The sequence below is a fragment of the Camponotus floridanus genome, unplaced genomic scaffold (assembly GCF_003227725.1).
Source record: "Camponotus floridanus strain SB8 unplaced genomic scaffold, Cflo_v7.5 scaffold601, whole genome shotgun sequence".
Taxonomy (NCBI): Eukaryota; Metazoa; Arthropoda; class Insecta; order Hymenoptera; family Formicidae; genus Camponotus; species Camponotus floridanus.
This window is the reverse complement of record NW_020229772.1, coordinates 1249-19737: the sequence shown is the minus strand read 5'-3', so window position 1 is coordinate 19737 and position 18489 is coordinate 1249. Positions and strand designations below refer to the sequence as shown.

Sequence of the window (18489 nt, the reverse complement as noted above, 5' to 3'; positions counted from 1 at the left end):
TTTGTCATAAATGTTGTTTAAACTATCCATGTCTTTCTGTAGGTGATTAGATTATTAAATCTCTTAATAAAGAACATCTCAGCGATCTCTCTCTTCGAACATACTTTTCGTTATGCAAAATATTGGTTTTCGACCAATCAATAACTGGGTTTCAACCAGTCTTATATTAAAATTATATGCATATATTGTTGAAGCCTATATTAAAATAACGTCAAAGCAAATTTTGTTTGAAATTATTATAGCTGACAAATGCAATTTAACTACTCATTTCCAGTTTTTCTCTATCATAAAAAGTTTTTTCTTCCTCAATCGTTTAATTGAAAGATATTATTGCAATCTATCTATTTCGCTAAAGAGACTAATCATCATCAAATCATCATCAACTAATCATCATCTTCAAATATAGATTTCGTTATGAAAATAAAGTGCGATAACAGAAACGAAAATCTAAAACAATAAGCAAGTGAATGTAAATAAGATAGGAGATTTGAACAGTAATTTTCCGGTAGCTGATAAGTGTACATGATTATGTATAAGTATATAATGTTTCCGCACGTGGCCTCGTGCGTGACCTCATATTGCAAAAGAAACTTCAACAAGAAAAAAAAAATATATATATATATAATATATATAAATATATATAAATATATATATAATAAATATATATAAATATATATAAATAATATATATATATAAATAATATATATAAATATATATAATAAATAATATATATAATAAACATAATATAAGTGAAGATTAATAATTTAAAACTTGGAAAATACTTTAAAATATTATTAAGACAAGAATGATTAAAAATTATTTTTATATTTTTTATTATACATATAAAAAATAATTTTTAATTATTATTATTTTAACGATATTTTAAAGTGTTTTTCAAGTTTTAAATTATAATCTTTACTTATATATATTTTTTTGTGAAAACGAATATGTAAGAGAAATTTATTTATTTTAATTTCTCGTGAAAAAATTATTTTTTAGTTACATTTATCTCATAATTAATTCTACGACAATTATGTAACATAGTACATGGATTGGACATAACATAATATTGAACTTTTTATTTGTACAGAAAGTAGCTTAAAAGTTTTCGATAGTTAACAAAATGAATTCCTTCAATATCTTTGTAAAAAGAAAAAATAATCAACGAAAAGTAGCCATTTTATTTGTAGTGCTATTCTTTAAAGATAAATAATTAATAAAAATTGAAAACGTAATTTTATACTGCAAACTTTTGCAAAAGAAAATAAACATACATAATAATTTACTGGTAAATGTGCATCTGTGAAACAATATTAACACACAATAAGCATATTCAAAATAATTTAGCTATTATTTTAAAATGCATATTATTTTGATGGAAAAATATTACAACAGTAATTAATAATAAAATACAATAATTAATAGTAAAAGAAATTCTGTGCATGTCGTGATCGTACCTGAATTGTCGTGGTTCGACGTCACCGTCGCTGTGATTACTGCGAGTGCAGCCGAAAGCAGTGCCACGACCCTGTAACAGTGACGTCATATATAGAGAGAAATGAATCGGCGGGGGTAAAAAAATGCGGGGATGCGCACGCGTGCCGGACCAATGGCACGCACACTCCCTCCATAATCGACATCCCACTTCCCACGCACGTGCGTCATTTAAATGCCGCGCAATTGTTCATTTAATCAAACTTATTGTGTGTATAGTAATTACAGCATTCAACACATGAATGACATGAGATAAGCGTTCCACTTGAAACTGAGATATTAAATTAAGATGTTGAATATTTTATTGAAGATATATCAGTCAATTTTATTTAAATTTATTATATCGCAATTATATTAATGCTGCAGAAAAATGTAAAACGTCCTACAAATATAAAAATGAAATTTGACAGTCCTCTCTGAAAGTGAATCAGTGTATTATCACTGAAAAAACAGTAAATAGTCACTGATTACAGCAGTTATAAGTACAGCACTGTAAATCAGTGATATTTTATTGAAAGAATCAGTTAATAATTTTGACTGTTTCAATCAGTAATATTCTCAATATCAATAATATTTCTTTCGTTATTGTCAGTAATATTTAACTAGAATTCATCTCTCTATCTATTTCATATAAAATTAAAAATTTATTTATATTTACTAAATATTTATTATATTAAAAATTTTATTTTATTTATATTACATACATATTGAATTTGTTATTTTCAATAGATAACGAACAAATAATTTTTATTAAGTCGCCAGATATTTATTTGTCCGACTTATAAAGAACGATTTAATATCTGAAGCCTCTCTATTGAGCTTGCATCAGAAATTAAATCGAAATAATACTTCTAATTTTAAATGTCGCTCTTTGCAAACTTTATATAATTCTTATAATAAAATTAAATACGAGAGAGATAGCGATTGTAGCGATAAATGAACGAACTAGCGCTTACTGGTTTTACAATAAAATTTACTGATTTTACAGTGAATTTTATTTTAACCGACCATAATCAGTGAGATATAAGATAAAATAACAAAAAAATAAGCGTTTCCACTGAAGATCAGTAAAATACTCACTGATTCTCAGTGAAATCTTATTTTACTGTTTCAATTAGTGATATTTTCACTGATTCACTTTTAGAGAGTCGCTTTCATGGCAAACTTTTGCAATGTCGTAGCTAATTTAAGACAACCTTGCACGGTGATATTGAGAATAAGATTTGGCATAGATCTTTGATGCATTTCGACTGCGGTCGCTTGCAGCTTAAAACTCGAGGGAAATAGAAATTATTAGATAAGGAATATTGCAAATAGGCGTGTAATTTAAATGTAATAAATTACAATTATCGAGTCACATTTATGGTTGTTTGTATAGTTGGGAAATCTCTTCTTAAAAAAATTTCTGATTTTAGAGAGGTCGTCTTCTCTCACTTTTAATCCTTTTATAAAACTTTAAAAGACTCTTACATAAAGATATTTTAACGTAAGCAGAGTTCGCAAATATTTCAAATGACTTATAAATTAATATCATAAAGTATATATATATTAATATCGTAAAGTCCATTGGCAGAATCATGGACAAATATCGTGGTCATGATGAAGACGTTCACGTGTAGTATTCACGTTTCGACGATGATAGCGATGTACGACACGTGATATGCGCTATCGGGCAATTTAGATAACATCAATGATCTCGTGATATGACCATTATAGCGACTAGCTATTATATCGTCTATGATAAACATAAATCACATTCATGCATTACAAATCTTCCACTGTGGATATTAGAGCCAACAATCTATCTCTCGCTATCGATTTTAAAGGAAATGTACTGGCAGGAACAATTGACATCGTATCATTTCATTAATAATTCATGGTTTGATAATTTTCGAAACGAAACAATTAAAGCATGACGAGTCATCTTAATAAATCGTGGAATTATACAAGTTCAATTATTAAAATAATATTAAAATAATATTTAAAAAATTTTAATAATTAAAATAATATTAAAAAAATTTTAATAATTAAAATATTTAAAAAATTGAAAAAATTGAAAAAATTAACATATCACATTTTTGTGGAAAAATTTTCTGTGACTTATATTTGCTTATCTTTCTTTTTACGAGAATGACCATTTATCTCATTATTATCAGACTTAGGTATTGCACAATCTCCATTGATTATTTATGTCGGTGCGTAGTTAAGTCGATTATGGTGGTGAAGATAAATTTAATCGCGAGATATTGCAGCAATGTTTAAAAAAAAAAGAAAAAGAAAAAGGAAAAAGGCTAAAAAAATAAAAAGGCCAAACGTTTATCAAACGATATCGCAGACTGGCGCCGCGCCAGTTGCCCGATATATTCCTGCTGTCTTATTGGTGTCAAATCTTAAGAGAAATGCAAATTGCAAATTGTTTTGTAAGATTTTATTGGCGCGAATGAGGCGCAACGTCGATGCGATGTGCTCTTACTTGTTATATTTGCGTCATAATTCATGCTATATACATTCTTCGTAAGATAATATTCTAGAAGCGGGACTTGCCTCCTTTAGTCAACCACTGAGCTTACAGACGACAATCTACTGACGTTTTATTCTTAAAAATATTATCGCATCATTGAAGTGAAGAGCTTCGTACATTACACATAAGTTCATATATTAAATGTCTAGTGTTATCTATTTCTACACATTTTTTTTCTTTAATCCGCCGATTTTCCATCACTTTTGAATCATTCTTTTTCTTCCACGAAAATATATCTGAGAAATTGGATTTTTAATTATAAATATTAAAATAAATGATTTTTTTTTAAATTAAGCTTCAAAGCTGCTAAGATATTATTATATAATTAAATAATTTTGTACAGATTTAAAAAAAAAAGCATAAAAAATAAGATTATATATCTATGCTTGTAAAATGAATCATTTAGAAATATCTATGCTTGTAAAATGGATCATTTAGGTATATGTGACCCTTGTAAATATTTATTAATTTGTCTTCATGATATGTGTGTTATATTAATCATTCTAAAGCATTTTTCTAGGAGTAAATATATCTGAAAACGCATAGAATTAATGTGTCATTCTATTTAGACCTAATTTTCGGCTGCTTCGACTTTTCTAAAGGCTTCTGAGTATTCACCGCGAAGTTCTGAATTGACGGTGACGACATAAAAACTAAAAATAAAAACCATGCAATAAGAATAAGATTTACCAAATAAGTGAAGTATATTACTAATTGATTGCACAAGACCCAAGACAAGACAATATTCGTAAAAATATTGTATTGGTATTGAAAATTTTAAAAAATTTAAATCTTGTCTTGAGTGAATATTGGTAGCAAAAATCTTGTCTTGTATTGTCTTGTCTCGATTTTATTAACAATTTTTTATCTAATATAAAAAAATTATTTAAATAATATTTAACATAATTTTTGTAATATAATTTGAAATAATTATTACTATTGTATTATATTTTAATTATAATGATTATTATGTAATTGATAAATGCCGTCTATTTACATAAAAAAACATTTACTGTTTCATGGAAAACAGAAATTAATAACTATTTACAGGCTCCAAGGGAATGTGCAGATATAAATATTTTGGAGTGGTAAAAAATTCATGTTCATATTTATCCCACATTGTCAAAAATGGCTTGAGACATTTTAAGTTCAATTGCCTCGTCCGTGCCAGTAGAAAGACTTGTCTCAATAGAAACTCTGACTATGTCAAGAAATAGAACCAGATTACAATGTAAATCTTTAAAAGCACTAATGTGCATCAATTCCTGGGGAAATGTTCTTTAATGTCTAAAATTTGCGAGTTTGATTTCTAATTTATAAAAATGTTATATTGTATTAATATTAAATGTTTTTAAATTTATCAATATAAATGTTTTTATCGAATACAATTTTTTTAAATTCATATATAGTGATTTCTTTTCATTTACAAATATAAATATTTTAATTTTTTTGAGAACCAATAATCTTGACAAAACTAATAATCTTGACAGTCTTAGTCTTGGTATTGTCTTGATAACTAATTAAAAATCTTGTCTTGATAATTAATTAAAAGTCTTGTCTTGTTTTGAAATTCAAGACAAGACAAGACAATATCAAAACTAATCTTGGTATCTTGTGCAATTCTATAATTGATAAAACAATCAATTAATGACATCAAATAACGAATTGTTAAACATTAAGCGTGAAACGCACACAAAGAAAGAACATATATGTATGAGTTCGAAGTTTATTATTAGATCAGTAAGGTTTAGACAAATAAGGACAGCCACACACAAATAGGTTGTTTAATTCTTTCTCTTTCGAGATATTTACCTGAAGCAAACATTAATTTATTTACAATAATGAGATGTAAATAAACTCGCAAATATTTTGGGTATATTTGCAAATTTTAAAACTTCAATGACTCATGTAATAATAATTAATAATTCGTGTTTTTGAATTTGAATATATTATTTATATCTCAGGAAATAATAGATTATAATTTTATTAAAAATATTAATTCTCTTCTCTCTTTCTTTCATGTTATTTTTTCTAAAAAATTATTTTAAATATAATAAAAATTATAAAAATTTAATCTGTTTTTTTAATTAATTTCTATTTAATATTTATAATCTTTAATATCGTCAGTACAATTTAATTGTACACTGAAATAAATCTTTACTTGTTTTCATTTTATTAATATTGATAAAAATTTATATATTGTAAAAGTTGCAATTGATTGGAAATTAGTTGCGAAAAAATTTAATAATATCTGCAATTTTATATAATTATTTGACTGTTTTATAAATGCAAAACTGAATATTGTATGTTATTGTGTAGCAAAATTTAATTTATTGTAAAACTTAATCATTTTTTTCAATAAAATAATTCTAATATAAATAATTCTCTTTAAAAAAAGAATATAGAAAATAGAAACAAAGATCACAATATCTATCTAATCAATAAACTATCTATTAAAATATCTTATTCTCTCTTATTCTCTATTTTTTATATATATAATGCACATAAAATTTATTTAATACTCATTTTTAATCCTTCTTGGAGAAATTTGTAATCCAAATTTCAAGTTAAATTGCAATTGCAAAGTTTAACAAATTAAATTTTACAAATTTACAAGTTTTACAATGTTAAATTTTGCTACACAATGACATACAATAGTTCAGTTCTGCATTTATAAAACAGTCAAATAATTATATAAAATTGCACATATTATTAAGTTCTTTCGCAACAAACTAATTTCCAACTAATTGCAGCTTTTACAATAGGCTATTTGCAATGTATTTTTATGTTTGTGCAAAAATTTAAATTTTAAAGTATCTATTTTAAAATATTTATAATACCTATTGCGAGTTTTAAAAATAATTGTAAATTCTTATAAAGAATATATAGAGAAAGATATTTTTTTATTAGTTGTTTCATTTAAAACAATATAAAAAAATATAAAACAATATAAAAATTAATCAATATAACTATTATATAATGTAACACATAAAATAAAGAAGAGTTACATATAAAGAGATATACAATTGTATTAAATACATTGAATATTGCATTTAGATACATTAATGATTTAAACAATAATTCTTCTTACAAAATTTTGAATAAATAATTTTTTGAGAAAAATGCAGATTAAGAGAGAAATTTGTATAACTTGTAAATTACTTAATGTATGTTATATATCTTCTTCGTTATATTTTTATTTAATAACTTATAAAAATAATTCCAAATATCTAAAGAATTTTTCCTTAAATACAAGCACTTTTATTGCAGACAATTATAATACTATTAGTATCAAATAATAGTAATATTGCCTAAAGGTAAGAATATTGCCCAATAATAATAATAATGCTTAATAACAATGATTATTAGGAATATTATCATAATAACCACAATGGCATCCATGAAATTATCAAACATGACTAACATATAATAGAACCAATACTTATATGATAAAATGATATAGTTGAAACGCTCTAATGATACACTTATAAACTTTTTTCTTTTCTTACTTCCATAATATATAAAAAAACTTAAATATCAAATACGATGTTAAGCTGTAAATAATTATTATTTATTTTATATTAATAGTGCTATGATACATTTACACTAATAATGTGTTTATGAAGCATTCCGAAAATTATGTTTAGCAAGATATATTGTGTAAAAAACCATTTCCCACTATTTTTTTCAACAGTTCTCAAACCATGTGTTTTCTTTCACTTTGATCTCACACTTATTTAAAGGCTATTTATTAACTGTCAAGGGAAAAACTTAGTTTTCGGAATATTTTACAAGTGTGTGCTAAAACCATCTGTACACTGAGGGAAAAATTAGTTAAATCAAATAAATTTGTTTTCTTAAAACTTTTGCTTTAAATGCAAAGAATTGTTTATTTCATTTAAGCAAAAGTATTTAATTTTAACTAAATATGTATGTTATATTAAGTACATTATTTTCATTTATATATTTTTTATATTTAAATACTATTTTTGTAAAATATATACTATAATTTATTAAATTAAATATATTGCTTTTTAAAATTAAAAAAATTTAAAATTTTTGGAGATAAAAAATGCATCTTAATAAATATTTTGTAAAATTAAAATAAAAATATTTAATTAAAAATTATATTTTTTTAAACACATATATTTTTTTAAACATATGTAAATAAATACTTAACTTAAGCAAACAGATGTTTTGAATACAAGTAAATATGTGATTAGTATCCACCGAATAAATAGCTTTCTTGAGTTAACTAAAATTTTTTTATTTCAAGATAATTTTTTCCTCAGTGTAGTGTTATTTTTTTCAAAATATTTGTTATTTAAAAATGACAAGCAAGAATTTTCAGCGTGTTATTTTTCGCTTCTGACGATTTCAATATGGCTGCAGGGACTACTCAGGATTACTCAGACATTTAGCACGAAACAAACTCTTGCGTTTTGCGACTTGGCCGGCTACTAATTCCCCTATAAATGCGACGAGCGATATCGTGTAACCCACGAGAATAACGAGGAAAGCGATGTTAATGGAATGATCACTGCCAATGATTTTGTTTTCGTTTTTCGTGATATTCTTCCAGAAAAAATCTTTTTTATGCTTCTTCACGAAGCCGTAATCGACTAGCTTCAGCAGCGCCTGGTTAATTTCGTTCTTGAACAACGATTTTAACGGCATCGTGTGCACGCGCGACTGCGACATGATGCACAGATCGGAGACCTTGAAGAGTCGCTCGCCCTTATGGTCCAAGGTCGCCATCTCCAGCAGTTTGCCTTCCATCTCGGTTTTAAAATACGCCCTGGAGGTATTCATGGAGGTCCTCTCCTCTTTCTCGACGGACGTGAATCTTCCCATTAATCCGGAAGGCAGATCATCGTTCGCCACGAGCTCGTCGTACACCATATTCTCGGCCATCACTTGAAGCCCGGTGGCGGACAGGTCCTCGAAACTGGATACGCGCTTCTCGCCCAAGAATTCTATCGCGAACATCCTCGCCTGGAACTGAGCCATGTACTCCGCCGCCGTTATCACTATGGTGAAGAACAGCACCTTCTCCACGAGAGTACGGGGCCGATGAAACGGCGAGATGCCGAGCAACAGGCTGACGGTGTTCAAGGGATCGCGAACCCGCTCGCTGACTCTCAGAATCGTCGAGGCGCACCACAAGATCACCGTCAGTAAGGTACCGATCAGGATCATGACAACGATCGGACAAGAGTTCGAAACCTCCGCAGGCAAGATCGGTATCAACAGGCAGATCCTGTCGTCGTCGACGGCGACGCTGAAGTCGTAGTCCGTGTTATTTCGATGATGGTACATGACCTCGGTTTTGTACATCATGTTGCTTTCGTTTACAGAATCCGTGTGTATCACCGTGCCATTTAGAATGCTCGACAAGGCGGTTGAGAAAACCTTGGCCAGACCACTCACCGCGCCATTTTCTGGCTCCAAGCTGCCGTAAGGACTCTGCATCTCGTTGAAGCTTACTTTGAACGTACCACCGTAGATATTTCGCGAATTTGAGTGCCAATCAATGCTGCCATCGTAAGTAGTTAGTCTCATGTAACTCTTGTTGAATCCGTTGAATTGGTGCACGGCCACGAAGACCGGCTCCGAATACTTTGAGCGAAGGGACGCTTCCAAAATGATCACGTCGGGGAATTTCAATGCCCACAAGTACTCGAGCTGTCGTCGGGCGTTGAACGTGCGCTCGTTCGAATCCATTATAAGTAAGAGTTTCGGCAGGTGTTTCTCATGGGATATCGAATAGACGTCCTTCACCATGACGTTCAATTCTGCACGAGTAATATCGTCGTTCCATGGGAAAATATAAATCAATATTGTGTAGGAGGAAGCCTTGTTCCACGGCTGATCAGATCCCAAGACAGAGATTTGCGTGGTGATTACATTTCGGGCGATCAGATCGAGCATACGTTCGGAATAAATATCACGCCTCTGAATCCGGATGATTGCATCCTGACGAATGATCGATTTTAAAAGCGTTTCGATCGATCGATCAACATGGTTCTCCTGGTAAAAATTGAAACTTGCAACATTACTTGCAACGTAAAGGTATAAAATAGCGATCTCTCCCTTCATGTTTCGATCAGAATAAACTTTTTACCCGTGCGATTAAATATCTGTGTGTCGGACGAAGATATAAAGCACGCTGTTACTTCAAAGTACACGTGTACTCCAAGTTGAGAAATCATTACGCAATTTATTATCATTCAATTGGCTGCGCAGTATGTAGAAATAATTGCGTAATGGCTTTTGGTAACGTTGATACAGTATTATATAGTCAATAATATATTCTGATTTTATCTATAATTGCAAACAGATGGGGATAAAATTGTATTATCGACGAAATCGATCTATTTCCTCCTTAACAGAGATTTGCATCTATTGCTATCTCTTCATAGTCCGTTATCATTTTTCATCTGTTTAATGATTGATTATTTCATTCGGTTCATGCGTATCGTTGCGATTTCTCATATCTCTTATTTAACTTGGATTTATCGAGTCGAGTAAAGATTATCTCGACTCAAAAAAAAAACCAGGGATGTACTATTACTCGTTACCGTTATTAGTTCATTATTTTTCCCGTTACTTTTAATGTTAAAACAAGATAGAATTAAATAAAAAATTTATTTTGGTAATATTCTTTTATTAAATTAATATTTTTTTTATTAAAATATTAATAAAAGCAACAAATTTTTTATTTTAAATTTACGAAACCGTAAAAAATTTAAAGAGGTATAGATTTTAAAGCACTTAACATGTAACTTTACAAGTAAATAAAAAAAATTTAATTTTCATTAAATTTATAAATACAGCTAAATTTATATTCTTTTTGTGCTCTCGTTCAATATTACTATCAAACTTAAAAGTTAGCCAATCATATCCATTCCTCAGAAGAAGGGAATAGCTATGATTGATATCTCTTCATAATCCATTATGAATTATCATTTTCCATCTGTTTAATGATTATTTCATTCGGTTCATGCGTATCGTTGCGATTTCTCATATCTCTTATTTAACTTGGATTTATCGATTTAAGTAAGGATTATTTCGACTCAAAAAAAATCAGGGATGTACCGTTACTTATTACAGTTATTAGTTCATTATTTTTCTCGTTACTTTTAATGTTAAAACAAGATAGAATTAAATAAAAAATTTATTTTGGTAATATCCTTTTATTAAATTAATATTTTTTTATTAAAATATTAATAAAAGCAACAAATTTTTTATTTTAATTAGATATCTCTGTGTCGGAAGAAGATATAAATCACACTGCTTCAAAGTATACGTGTACCAAGTTGAGAAATCATTACGCAATTTATTATCATTCAATTGGCTGCGTAGTATGTAGAAATAATTGCGTAATGGCTTTCGGTAACGTTGATACAGTATTATAGTCAATAATATATTCTGATTTTATCTATAATTGCAAACAGATGGGGATAAAATTGTATTATCGACGAAATCGATCTATTTCCTCCTTAACAGAAATTTGCATCTATTGCTATCTCTTCATAATCCGTTATCATTTTTCATCTGTTTAATGATTGATTATTTCATTCGGTTCATGCGTATCGTTGCGATTTCTCATATCTCTTATTTAACTTGGATTTATCGAGTCGAGTAAAGATTATCTCGACTCAAAAAAAAAACCAGGGATGTACCGTTACCGTTATTAATTCATTACTTTTCCCGTTACTTTTAATGTTAAAACAAGATAGAATTAAATAAAAAATTTATTTTGGTAATTGTCTTTTATTAAATTAATATTTTTTTTATTAAAATATTAATAAAAGCAACAAATTTTTTATTTTAAATTTACGAAACCGTAAAAAATTTAAAGAGATATAGATTTTAAAGCACTTAACATGTAACTTAACATGTAAATAAAAAAAAAATTAATTTCCATTAAATTTATAAATACAGCTAAATTTATATTCTTTTTGTGCTCTCGTTCGATTACTATCAAACTTAAAAGCTAGCCAATCATATCCATTCCTCAGAAGAATGGAATAGATATGATTGATCAATGATGTCATAAATCGCTCTTAGTATTTTTTTGAAATTCGTAGATTGTCGTGCCAGCTTCACAGACTTTCAGAGCAATAAATTTCATCCGAAGTATTATCGAATTTTATGAATATCGATGACTAAAAATTGAATATGACAGAAATACGATGTCATCGGTATTTTCAAAATATAAAAAGTAACGATAAAAGTAATTGTTAAATTCGTTATCGTTACTAAAAAAATCTAACTACGTTATCGTTACAATTACAGAAACAAAAAAAATGTAACGCCGTTTTCAGTCCGTTATAAAAAAAAATAAGTTTATATATTATTATATATTATTAATATAAGTTTATTATCAATATTATTATTATTATTAATATATTATTATTATAATAATATATAAATATTATAATAATATATTATTATTATTACTATATTATTATTAATATAAGTATATTATTAATAAAAAAATAATAATATAATATTAACGGCGTTATAAATAACGCGTTACTCAACCCTGAAAAAAACACACATACGTCGCGACGATTTGATAAGCACAATATTGACGCAACGACTAATCGTACGCTCATAACACAAAAACTTTTCAATAGACTTTTATCGATATTACGAAAGAAGCTGTATCATCGCATTACATATTTTTCAGTTATTATACAAAAATAAAATACGTGAACCATGACTGGTTATATTATCGAAAACTATTTGCATGTACATATTGGTAAAAATATAAAAAAAATTTATCACACAACCTTCGCAGTCGGTAGGACTCGAACCTACGCTCCCAGAGGGAATCTGATTTCTAGTCAGACGCCTTAACCACTCGGCCACGACTGCTACGGAAACTCTCTGCCATCTTCACCATTTCATGGTAAGCCATAGACACATTTTTTAATAAACGAATTTATATATTTTTCCATTTTTATAAATAATATGCTAAATTTGGTAAATAATATTTTTATAAATTATATGCTACATTTTTATAAATAATATTTTTATAATGTTTTTATAAATAATATGCTAAATTTTGATAAATAATTTTTTATAAATATATTAAATTGTTGTAAATAATTTTTTTAAAGATAATATCCTAAACTTTTATAAATGATATTTTTGTAAAAATAATATCTTTTAACTCACATCTTAAGAATTAAACTTGTACAAAATTATCATATAAAGAAGCAAATATTCTTGATTATTTTCTTAATTATCTTTCCAATATATTCAAACGGTATTAAGTTTTAAATGGTATTAAAGCGAGGCGGAAGGAGGGAGAAGAAGAAACGCAAGAGTCGATTTTAAAGTGTTCTATTAAAAGTCACGCACAGAACACGTTTGATTACATTAACGATCGACGGATTCATAAATAGATCCACTCCACAACATTCACGATTATCATGCCGTATAATAGCCATAATAGTAAGTATCTTAGCGGGAATATAATGACAGATATATATATATATATATATATATATATATATATATATATATATATTTGTATTTTTATGCATATGTTCCGTGGTGGAATAAACGAGAGTGGCCTCGGTTTTCCAATTATGTAGAGAACACGACAAGAAGGGGCCACCTCTCTTTACGCAATTAATCTATAACAATACATCCACGATGTGAAATTGTACATTCGGATATATATTTATAGTATATATATATTACATACACACGCGTATATATAATGTGCCCTTACGTGATATATAATATATACGTGTTTTTATAGATACATATATATTTTTATATATATTTTATATATATATATATGCGTACTTATAAAATATTTTTCTTGTCATTTAACACTTAGAAGATGAAAAATTCTACGCTCTACTCAATGACCTGAAGAAACCTGATATATTATACGATAGTCATGACGAATATATATATATATATATATATATATATATGTATATATCAAATAACAGTGTCGTTGATCGAGAGCAAGATAGGCCTAACAAGTTACACGCATTGTGCGAGACGATAATTGTAGCATGAGATGCGTACACCATCGTTTAACAGCCTTAAGTTAATGCCAATAGCGGATTATAAATAAAAATCCGAGGCTTTGATAGAAAAATTATTTCTCTTTCCTCTCGCGATCGGGAATGTTAGACCTATCCCACGTCACGTACATCGGAACAAGTTTAAAATTCGAATTTCTCGGTATCCAAATCTGTAATTAAGTATTTAGAAGCCTTGACATATGTGTATGAAATCATTCCTTTTTTCGTCGATATTAATTATCCTGTAAAATGAACAAGAGATGATTTCAGATTGAAAATTTCCAGCAGGTTTACATCTTTAGTCTCGAGATATAAAAAAAAATGCAAAATTTAATTCTAATTCAATCAACGACGTGATCAATTTTTACACAATCAACGCGTATATGTATTTATATCGTAGATCAGTGCAGCGATGCGGAGAGCAAAGACGTCGCTTTTGTTTGTAAAAATTTAATTTAATTTTTTTTTTTGATCTGTAGCCGAATTTTTGCACATTTTTATTAGTAAAAATCGATAAATCGATATTTCGGCTGATCAAAGCTTTAATAAATAATATACAGGGTCCCATTTTAATGTCCCACCCTAAATAACTTTCTTATTTTTAATTTTAGAAAAAGATGTTTCAGACAAAAATTGTATGGTTTCTAGGGGGACATAAGATGGTGCCATTAGCTCGAAGAGTCACATGAAGATAACGTGAAAGTCATTTTGCATTTCTTAAATGGACCTTATATATTTTTACATATTCTTGTAGCTTATTTCGAGAGCTTTCCAAAACACTATAAATAAACATTTTTTCATGAAGTATTTTTCGAGTTATGAGGCTGAAATCATTTCTTAATTTTACATAAACCATAAAATATCATGTAAAATATTCATTTTTCGATTATCTTACCTCAATACTTTTATGCACAAAATAATGAGAGAAATCAACTGGTGTAAAGAAAACATACAGTTGTTTTTAAGAAAAAATATGTAATTTGCAATTAACAATTCCATATTTTTTCTTAAAAACAACTGTATGTTTTTTTACACCAATTGATTCCTCTCATTATTTTGTATATAAAAGTATTAAGGTATAATAATAATCGAAAAATGAATATTTTACAAGATATTTTATGGTTTATGTAAAATTAAGAAATGATTTCAAGCCTCATAATTCGAAAAGTACTTAATGAAAAAATGTTTATTTATAGTATTTTGGAAAGCTCTCGAGATATGCTACAAGAATATGCAAAATTATATAGGGTGTTCCATTTAAGAAATTCAAAATGACCTTCACGAAATCTTCATGTGACTCTTTAAGATCAAACTAATGGCACCCTCTTATGTCCCCCTAGAAACCTTACAACTTTCGTCTGAAACATCTTTTTCTAAAATTAAAAATAAGAAAATTATTTGGGGTGGGACATTAAAATGGGACATCCTGTATATCGTTTTCGTGTGTAAAACCGTTTGCTCGTCGCCGCAAAACTGCTCTGTTCTTGACATATCTGAAAAAATCGCGTATTTCAAGATGAGTAATCGATCGACTACTACGATGTCGCAGGATCGTACCACGACAAGGACTCGACTTTCCGAACAGGGGGGAAATTTCGTTAAATCTCTGAAAACTCGTCATTCTCGAAAAATATACTTGGCGCAATCGAATTTTGCGATTTCGCTAAATCTTCGTTATCTTCTATTCTGGTTAGAGAGAAATGTCGGTCCTTCGTAATCGCGATCGAGCGGCAACCCGGCTCGTTTTTTCTTTCTATTTACAATATAGAAATATGTCGTAATATATCTCCGAACGATAAATGTGTCTCTGTGTTACATAATAAAGACACAGATTAAAATAATAGTTAAATAATATTAATAATAATCATTGTTTCAAGGGATTAAGCGCCTTTGCGACTTCCTATTGTTACATGTCAGATATGTTTTAACGATGAAATTAAATAATTTCTAGACTCTCTCAAGAGAGAAGTGTGTACGTAACTTGAATAAATTTTTAGTAATGAAAATAGAAATTATTACGTAGAGTCGTAGAAAATAACATCGTATATTATATATCGCTATTGGAACGTATCGTGAATATTTTTGTAGTAATGATAGAGATAAAAGGATACATATTAATTTGCTAAACGGATGTTATTCACATACACATAGCAATATCTTAGCATACTTGCACTCAATTGCCCTCAATTATATCATATCGTTAGAAACGTCCATATTTTGTCTCGCTATCGGTATCGCTAAAAAAAAGATATTATCTACTACCAATAGAAAAATAGAAAGGACTTTGATTCGGAATGCGTTCTTCATTCACTTGCAATCCGTACATCGATATCGGAATATCGCTGATATCGTTGTAATTTTTACGTCAAATATCCTTTCTTTCATCAGACATATCGTTTCGCATTTTTCTTGTTTTATTATCTAATGCAATAAAAATGCGTCGATATGTTGATTCCAAATTCCAAAGATACTTTATTTATCGGCACATCCATCAAATTGATGAGATCAAACAAAAATTGAGCAAATAATTGAAAAAGTATTGATAGAACTAATAATCTACTGAAGAAAAGTATAATTATATGTCAAAAAATGTGCAATTATTTGTTGCTGCAATTTAAATACTATCGCCTAATTATCTGCTATATATATATAATTTATCGATACACACAATAGAGAAGAAATTATCTTAATTATATGTATTTGTAAATTGTTAAGTTGCTTTCCTTATTACAATGACACAACAAAATTAGGAAAGTTAATTTAGCAGAATATTCATTCGGAATATTCTCTACACTAGAGTATATTTTTATGTGTTAATATTAAGAAATATACCCGAAGAAATATATGTGTTAATATAAGAAATATATATTAAGAAATATAATTTATTTCAACGTGCAAGAATAAGAATAATAAAATGACAAAATTAAAATATTATATTTGAAAAATTATTACGTCTCTCTCGATGATTTTAGATTATTATCGAAACTATTTATAAAGAATCAAATTTCTTATAACCGAGAAACTCGCTATTTTATATATAATTCTCCTTTTTTTATTTTCAAATCAATTTCGGTATTTCTATTGTACAGATATTAATCCAATTTTATATTTTTTTTTATTCGAGAAGTCATCTAAATAATTAATTCACAATAATCGTATAGAATTATTAGCGCGATCATGATCCGGGAGATTTGTCTTCCTTCAGCAAAAACATGAGTGTTTTGCATCAAAGTTTACACATTCGTAAATTTATATTTTATAAACACGTGTTTAAATTGAAGTAAAATTATTTGAGTGAATATTGTTCGATGTCATAAAAATAGAAAAAAAATTAGAAAAGAAATACAGTCTCTCTCCTTTTGTCTGCATGTATTACGTACATCTTCAAAAAGCTTCAAAAAGAGGAATTATTAATATTTTTCTAATAATATTTGTCATTGTATTATATGTACAGGGTGTCCCAAAAGTCCCGGACAGGTCGAATATTTCATAAACTATGCACTTTAGAAAGAAATGTTTCAGACACAAGTTGTATGGCTTGAAGGAGGCCATCAGATAGTGACAATGATTTGACATGGGAGAGTCATTTGAAAGTTACGTGAAGATCACCGTCAATTTCTTAAATGGAACCCCCTATTTTTTATTACATATTCGTGTAGCTTATCTCGAGAGCTTTCCAAAACACTATAATAAAGTATTTCTTCATTGAGTACTTTTCGAGTTATGAGGCTTGAAATCATTTCTTAATTTTGCATAAACCATAAAATATTTAGTAAAATATTCATTTTTCTATTATCTTACCTTAATAATTTTATGTACAAAATAATGAAAGGAATCAATTGGTGTGCAGAAAACACATAGTTGTTTTAAAAAAAAATATGTAATTGTTAATTGCAAATTACATATTTTTTTCTTATTAAGGTAAGATAATCGAAAAATGAATATTTCACAAGATATTTTACGGTTTGTAAAATTAAGAAATGATTTCAAGCCTCGAAAACTCAATGAAAAAATACTTTGTTACAGTGTTTGGAAAGCTCTCGAGATAAGCTACAATAGGGAGTTCCATTTAAGAAATTGACGGTAATCTTCACGTGACTTTCAAATGACTCTTCCATGTCAAATCATTGTCACTATCTGATGGCCCCTTCAAGCCATTACATACAACCTTTGTCTGAAACATTTCTTTCTAAAGTGCATAGTTTATGAAATATTCGACCGGTCCGGGACTTTTGGGACATCCTGTATATGTATGTGGCTTATATGTACCGAAGTATGCTGGTGCATATCATCTTAACTTACATACGTAAAATAGACAATAGATTCTAGTAGCCTATATATATATATATATAATATATATATAATATATATATAAATACATCTAGTATATATATAACCGCGCTGAAGAACGACATT

The 18489-nt window shown here is 28.2% G+C and overlaps 1 non-coding gene across 1 annotated transcript; it reads right to left on the bottom strand.

Annotated features, from left to right (window-relative positions):
- Nucleotides 1-12819: 12819 nt before the first annotated feature.
- Trnas-aga lies at nucleotides 12820-12901 on the bottom strand. The gene has a single exon. It is a non-coding gene; the product is annotated as a tRNA-Ser (tRNA).
- Nucleotides 12902-18489: the final 5588 nt, after the last annotated feature.